This window comes from Lithobates pipiens, unplaced genomic scaffold (genome assembly GCF_037356315.1).
Source record: "Lithobates pipiens isolate NorthernLeopardFrog02 unplaced genomic scaffold, aLitPip1_a1.2 Scaffold_22, whole genome shotgun sequence".
In the NCBI taxonomy this organism is placed as follows: Eukaryota; Metazoa; Chordata; class Amphibia; order Anura; family Ranidae; genus Lithobates; species Lithobates pipiens.
The window spans coordinates 121168747-121176207 of record NW_027507784.1 but is presented as its reverse complement, the minus strand read 5'-3'; the positions used below and the strand labels follow the sequence as shown (position 1 = coordinate 121176207).

Here is a 7461-nt window from a genome sequence, read left to right as displayed (position 1 = left end):
TAATAAACGGTTATAAGCAGTATTACGCTATGTCTGCACATTTTATTCCTTTTATGAGATAAATTGGACCCCCATACTGATAGCAGAGACATCTAGTGGCCAAAGAAGAGTTGGTTAATTGGTACATTGAAGGCTCATGTTTTCAGGCATTTGGTGTGTGCATCCCCAAAGGGGGAACGGTTGAATCACAAGCGGTGTATCCTGTGGTGGAAGCTGTTTTTTTTCTACTTTAGATCACCATAAGAACTGTTTCATCAAGCACTATTATTTTCTGAACACCGGAAGATATTAATAATTATTCACTTTGGATGGAAGTGTTTATGCGCTGCTATACATAAAGAGTGGACTCTTCATGTTAAGATTACATTTTTTATTTATATTTTTATAACATTTTTTGGCAAAAAAGAAGCTGCTTTTGTTATTTATGGATTGATTTATTTATACATCAATTTATATATATCTTTATATTGTTTTATTTATTAATTTATCCAGAAGTGCTGAGCAGTGTGCCATTAGGGCTGGTTATTTACACATTTTTTAGCACGCTTATTTAAAATAATCTCCTGGGTCGGATGGCCTACCAGGGGAAGTATATAAAACATATGGATATGTGCTACTACCTGATCTCCTAACAGTTTTCAATCATGCTTTTGAGGTGAGGTCTCTGCCCCATCGATGAATGAAGCAGTGTTTATCTCTGTTTTGAAACTAGGTAAAGATCAAGCCAGGCCAGAGGCATATCGCCCAATCTCACTGTTGAGAACAGATGGCAATCAGACGTTCTAAGTACATTGGCAAATTGGTACACTGTGACCAATGAGGTTTTATCCCTAACAGATCAGTAGCTAATAATATTACACAGGGTTTCGGAGAGGGATGGGTGAGGAAAAAATAGCACTCTTTGCAGATGACGCCCTAGTGTTTCTAGGAGATATGCATAATTCTCTGGCTAAAGTTATTTCACTTATTGATAGATTCGGTAAATTCTCTGGTTTTAATATCAACTGGGACAAATCCGTAATTATGCCTATTGATCCTATAGATCCAATACAAATTGAGCTCCCACACCAGAACCACCAGATGAAGTATGTCTCATCCTTTAAGTTTTTAGGGGTGATAATTACCCCAAATGTTAAGGAAAATATAGACAACAATATACTTCCTTTAATAGGTAAATTTAGGCAACAAAGTAAAACTTGTAGCAAATTTCCACTGACTATGATAGGGAGAGCCAATCTGGTAAAAATTGTGTGGTTGCCCTAATTGCTATATCTGCTACATAATTGTCCAGTCTGGTTAACAACAAAATTATTTAGGACAATAGATGCGACTCTTAGAGATCTCATATGGAAATGTGGTAAACCAAGAATTAAACTTGAAACCTTGCAACAGCCAAAAGATAGAGGGGGAATAGCGGTCCCTAACTCAAGACTATACTTCATGGCTGCACAATTTCAACATTGGTGTGGCTGGGAGGAGATAGATAACCAAGACCCTATACAGAATATAGTAATGACTCAATTTAAACCTTTACCATTAGTACAGCGAATACTGGGGGTTATTTACTAAAGCAAAATCCACTTTGCACCTCAAGTGCACTTGAAAATGCACTAAAAGTGCACTTGGAAGTAAAGTCTCTGTAGATCCGAGGGGGACATGCAAGAAAAATAAAAAAACAGCATTTTAGCTTGCAGATGATTGGATGATACATTGGTGTGGCTGGGAGGAGATAGATAACCAAGACTCTATACAGAATATAGTAATGACTCAATTTAAACCTTTACCATTAGTACATCGAATAGTGTCTCACAAATTCTATGAGAAGAGAAAATTTCCAACTTTTTATTTAATCCATAGATTATGGGAAACAATACGCACTATTACGCACCATAAGGACTATACAATATATATGCCAATATGGGACAATTATTGCTTATTTGAGTTGAATAAACTATCAGAATTTTTAGAATGGAAAAGGGCTGGATTAACTATTCTTTATCAGTTATTTGAAGGGGATATTTTATTGCCCTTCAGTACACTCAAAGAGCGTTTCCACTTTTCTAATAGTAACTTGTATCAGTATCTTCAAATTCACCATGCCCTACAAAGCCAAGCTCTAACATTTCAACTTCAATATAGTCCGTCAGAGATTTTCCTGAAAACAACCTCAGTACGACCTATGAAACAAGTACTAATTGGAGACCTCTACCATATTCTATTGAATGTAGAAAAGGCAGATGGTCAGTTTCAAAAAGACCTGACAGATCTTAGTGAAGAAGAATGGATAAGAGCTATGGCGATTTTACCTGAGTTATCTATTTCACCACCTCAGCAACTGACTCAGCTTTTTATTTTACACAGAATTCACTATACCCCACAAAAATTCTATGCTTGGGGAAAATATACGTTGCCCTTATGTCCGCAATGTTCTGTGTTTAACGGCTCCCTCATTCATGTGCTTTGGCACTGCCCTAAGCATCGTAGATATTGTGAGAAAGTGTTTTTGACCTTGAATACGATATCTCGGACAGAAATAATAAATACCCCTAAACTAGCACTTTTTGGAATAATTCCAGATGGAAGTTTACCTGTAGAGAAGTTTACAATGTGGACTAGATCTCTTTATATAGCTCGTAAACTCACTTTACAAAAGTGGATTTCCAATATTCGACCAATACATAAACAATGGGGTAATAAAATAAATTATATATTAAAAAAAGAAAGACTAGCATATAAACATAGAGGAGTTCCGCAAAAATATATTAAAATATGGAACTATTGGCTTGACTTGAGTAACTTACTGTATGATGGTTCATGTTATGGGGTTGGAGAGGAGGTGGAGGGGGGTGGAGGGGGGTGGGGGGGGGGGGTAGACGGGGGTGAGGAGATCGATTCGTAATAAACTAGGAAGTTGAGATTTGTACAATACAAATGTATTGTTGTTTGATCTTTATTGTTGTTTGTCCAGGTATATTTAGAACAAAATGAAATGATGGTAATCCTCTATGTTTAGTGTTTCTTTGTATATACCTTTATATGTAATTAGCATGATAAAAATAAAAAAAAATTATTTGATTTAAAAAAAAAAAAGGATCTGCAACCATTTCTTCGTCTTTGAGCTGGAGTGTTTACAAATGTTTTATGTTCAATTATGGTTTTTGGTTTGATAAAAGGCCGAACCAGCCATTAAACTCCAATGCAGTTTTTGGTGTTGTTATTGAAGATAAGGGGGGTTATCCCTAAATTACCAATGTATGTAATAAATCAGTTTATTTTCCCCAATTAAAGGGGGTGAGCTGTCAAGAAAATTAGAGAGATAAACCTAGGTGGGCCTGCAACTCTCAGAATGGATGATGGGATGTGTAGTTCCACAAAGTCTGTGGCTCTCTGTCTCTCTATTTGCTGTATTGCTGTAATGATTCCTCTTGTGCTAAGTAATGAAAAGACAGGATAAGTTACCACCTATGAGATGTTTGCCCTGGTCCCACCACTGTCTTAAAACAGTTCTGGTGCTAACTTAGCCTTGTCCGATTCTACAATCATTAGATTTTAGTTAGTCTGGAGCTTTTGAGATTTACAGGCAGATGTAGTAACTGCTTTGGCTGTCTTATACAGAACTGTACATTACATGTGTGTGTGACTATAAGCTGATCATTATAATACCCGTGTAAGATGAGTATTTATTTTACTTGGCAGCATTAAAACTGTTACAAAACACAACACGACACACTTGCATTTGTACATGGATTTTTTAGATTTTATTTTAATTGATGTTTTTGCATTATTTTTATTAAATGTTTCATATTGAAAAATGTAATCATTTGGCCAGTAATTGCAGTAGAATTGACATCAAGTTGAATAAAGCATTTTGAATCGTGTGATGTGTTTTCAATACTGATGTGACTTTCATGGCTTATTGCATACTTTGCATCCTGCAAAAGAAGAGAGGAATATAGGTTAGAGCATATTATAGAATGATGCACAGGAATAATCAGCTATATCCTTTGTTACTTAACATAGGATCACAGACATGCGCAGGAGGTGTGCCGGGTGTACATGGGCACACCCTAATCACCCAGTGTGGCGCAGATTTCCGCTGCTGATATTTCACCAAAGCTCCTAATTTTTTTTTTAAATAATAAAAATATATAACTAAAATTGTAAAAAGCAATACAAAAATAAAATAATAAAAATTAAAAACTACTGTCCACTGCCCTACTGACACCAACCTCTGCCCTACTGACACGTCCACTTCTCTACTGACACCATCCACTACCTTACTACATTTTAAAATGTTTACATTTATTTAGAGTGTGTGTGTGTACACATGTGTGTTTGAGTTTTGGGGTGCACACCCTAATGGAATAGGCTGCGTACACCGATGAGTAAGATGAAATAAAATTGGAAAGATATAAAAAGAATACATTCACTCAAAATGTGTTTTTCAGTTTTGCATAAATTCCAGTTAATATACAGTGATCTCTTTCTGGGAGCTAGATATATAGTATGCACACAAGTTCTACCAATTTATCACATGCTTCAAAAGGGGTCTCACCCATCCTCTTGCTTTTTTCTATTTTTTTGGGGATAATGCAACTGCTGTAGCAGGAGTAGTAAAACTGAGTCTAGCAGTCAAAACCTTCATGAAATACAATCCATTGGATAATTACCCAACCTGGGACCATCCTTTGCTAAAAATATCAGTATTGTGAGGACTGACCTCTAATTTTTATGTATGTGGCCCCTGGCCTGCTGCTGCCCCAGGCCACAGAATTGCTCTGTTTGGCAACTTGAACCAGGGTACTACTGACACTGTTACCATTGCTGCCTTGCACCTTCTTTTCCCCCTCCCCAACCTGCCAAAGAACTTTAGGAGTGGCTGTGTGAGAGGAGACAAAAGGAAAGAGAGAGAGAACACTGACTACAGAACTTCTGATGGCTGCCCTGCTTACTTGTTAGGTAAAAATCCAAAAAACTTTACTACCACTTTAATGTGCAAATCCATAGTTATTATTATATTATTATCATACAGCGCTTTACAACATGAGGGCAGACAGTACAGCTACAGTACAATTCAATAGAGGAGGAATCAGTGGACCCTGTTTACTGGAGCTTACAATGTCAGAGGGAGGGTCAAGAGATACAAAAGGTAATAACTGTGCGGGATGAGCTGATGGAGAAAATAAAAGTACAGTTAGGTGGGGGCAGGATAGGCTTCTCTGAAGAGAAGGGTTTTTAGGAATTGTCTGAAGTAGATAGAATAGGATAAAGTTTGACAGATTAGGGTAGGGAGTTCCATGAGGTGGGAATGGCTCAGGAAAAGTCCTGGAGGCGAGCATGGGAGGAGGTAACAAGTAAGCTAGAGAGCAGAAATTCTTGAGAGGAACAAAGAGAACAATTTGGTTGGCATTTTGAGATTAGGTTAGTGATGTAGCTGGGGGCCAAGCTGTGGATGGCATTGTAAGTTGTTGTTAGTATTTTGAATATATATAGAGAGAGAGGAGTAGCATACACTGAACAGTTGGTAAGATGGATGAATCTAGCATCAGTAGTCATGGTGGACTTTAGAAGGGATAGCCTATGTAAAGGTAATATTACTCACATTAAATCAATGTAACATATTCTTCAGTATACTGAAGAGCAGTGATACTTGCATGGTTCATTTCTCCGAGAGCTCACAATCTCATAATGAAAGCAGAGCTGCTGTATGAAGGTCTTCCCTCCTCTGCAAAACTACCCAGGCTCAGTACTTTGCCCTACGTGTTACGTCAGCAACTTCATCAGCCTTCTTCTGGAAGGAATCAATACTGATCACCGAGGAAGATTGATTTAATGGATTTTCTTTATTGTCTTTTGTCAGAAAGCCATATATTTTATGGAGTTGCATGTTAAGATTTATTAGTACATTTGTTTCTATCTCAAATTACTTGCCACATGTTAATTATTTTGGCACATGCTGATCATTTTGGCACATGTTGGTGATTTACAGCTAGGTATATTTATTTTTATGTGAGTATATAAGTTTTTCTGGACTTTGGGTTCTGCAGCTAACAGATTCTAGCAGTTATTAATAATGGTGAGAGTGAGATTTATTAGTTATGATTAACATTGCAATTTTGTCTATGCTGTACATAGAACCATTTCAGTTTCTTTTATTTTCTTTTTTTTTTTTTAGCTTTTGGACTGGGAAAATCAGCTTTCAGTTTTCACTGTGTTCGTGGCTACCTATTGTCACCATGCTATATATGATTTGTTTCATTATTCAGTATATAAACTTACATTCCTTTTCCCGTGTTACCACCAGTGACGTCTGTTGTGGTGGCGGTGGCCGTAGTTGTTGTAGCCGTAGCCATTGCCTCTATAATAGTTTCCCCAAGGACCATAAACATATCTAGGATATGAACTGCCAATAACAGCAATCCCTGGCTGCACGTAGATGTTGGGCCTGTAATTCCAACCACCATTGTAAAAACCAGGGTTATTTCCACCAGTCCCTATCCCAATGACAGCTCCTGTAAAAGAAAGGAAAAAAATCAGAATCACAGTTACTGAAATGTTCCTTTATAAAATATTTTATATGTAACCTATCTTATGTAATGAACTCCAGAGAGAAATATAAGACACAAATGAAGGCAGCTCTGTAACTATTAATATATCATTAAGTGCATTTTTTTAAAAATGCAATCAGTTTAAATATCGGAGAAGAGAGCAATTAAAATATCAAATTTTGACTTCTTTATCACATTACAAGGCATGGTCTGCCTCCTACAGATAAAATGTTTGATATTCTTTAGATTTAAGGCATTCAGTCTCCTAGGCCAGTCAGGATTGGACAGAGCCAATTACTCCATGCAGCAATGTATGCTGAGAAAATGTTGTCATGGTGACCAGAGAGAATTTACACCTTACCACTCCCATGGCCCTTCTCATTACAGACAATAAGGCCAATGGCACACAGGCCTTCTAACCACAGGGTGTCCCTCCGAGCATGTTAGAATGCCCCAGAAGCACAGGTGCAGCCTTCAACCCCACTTCAGACAGCCTAAGTCTTTGACAAGCTGCAATTAGAAGGGGTCGAGCGCTATACCAAGTGGATGCAAACGCTATTGCCTTTGTGTCTGTGGCAGTAGAGGCAAGTGATGTGCTAAGTATCGTAAATGAAATTTATGATTAACCCCCCTAGCGGTAATCCCGAGTCTGGCTCGGGTTGGGATTTTAATTACAGGAGCGGTAACCCCGAGCCAGACTCGGGATCGCATCGCTGGATGCAGGGGAGGACACAGGGAGAGTTACTCACCTTGTCCCCTGGATCCAGCAATGTCCCCCGCGTTGTGTGATCGAGCTGTCCTCCGCTCGATTCACAGTGCCGAATGCCGCCGAGCTCCGTTCCCTGCGACGTTACGGCGCACGGGAGCGGAGAACGGCGGCAAATTCAAAAAAGTAAAAGTACACAAAACACAC

General features: G+C 38.1%; 1 long non-coding RNA gene across 1 annotated transcript; it reads right to left on the bottom strand.

Annotated features, from left to right (window-relative positions):
• Window positions 1–3735: 3735 nt before the first annotated feature.
• On the bottom strand, window positions 3736–6500 carry LOC143925441 (uncharacterized). The gene is made up of 2 exons (XR_013261980.1): window positions 6280–6500; window positions 3736–3932 (listed from the first exon to the last, which is right to left on the bottom strand). It is a non-coding gene; the product is annotated as an uncharacterized LOC143925441 (long non-coding RNA).
• Window positions 6501–7461: the final 961 nt, after the last annotated feature.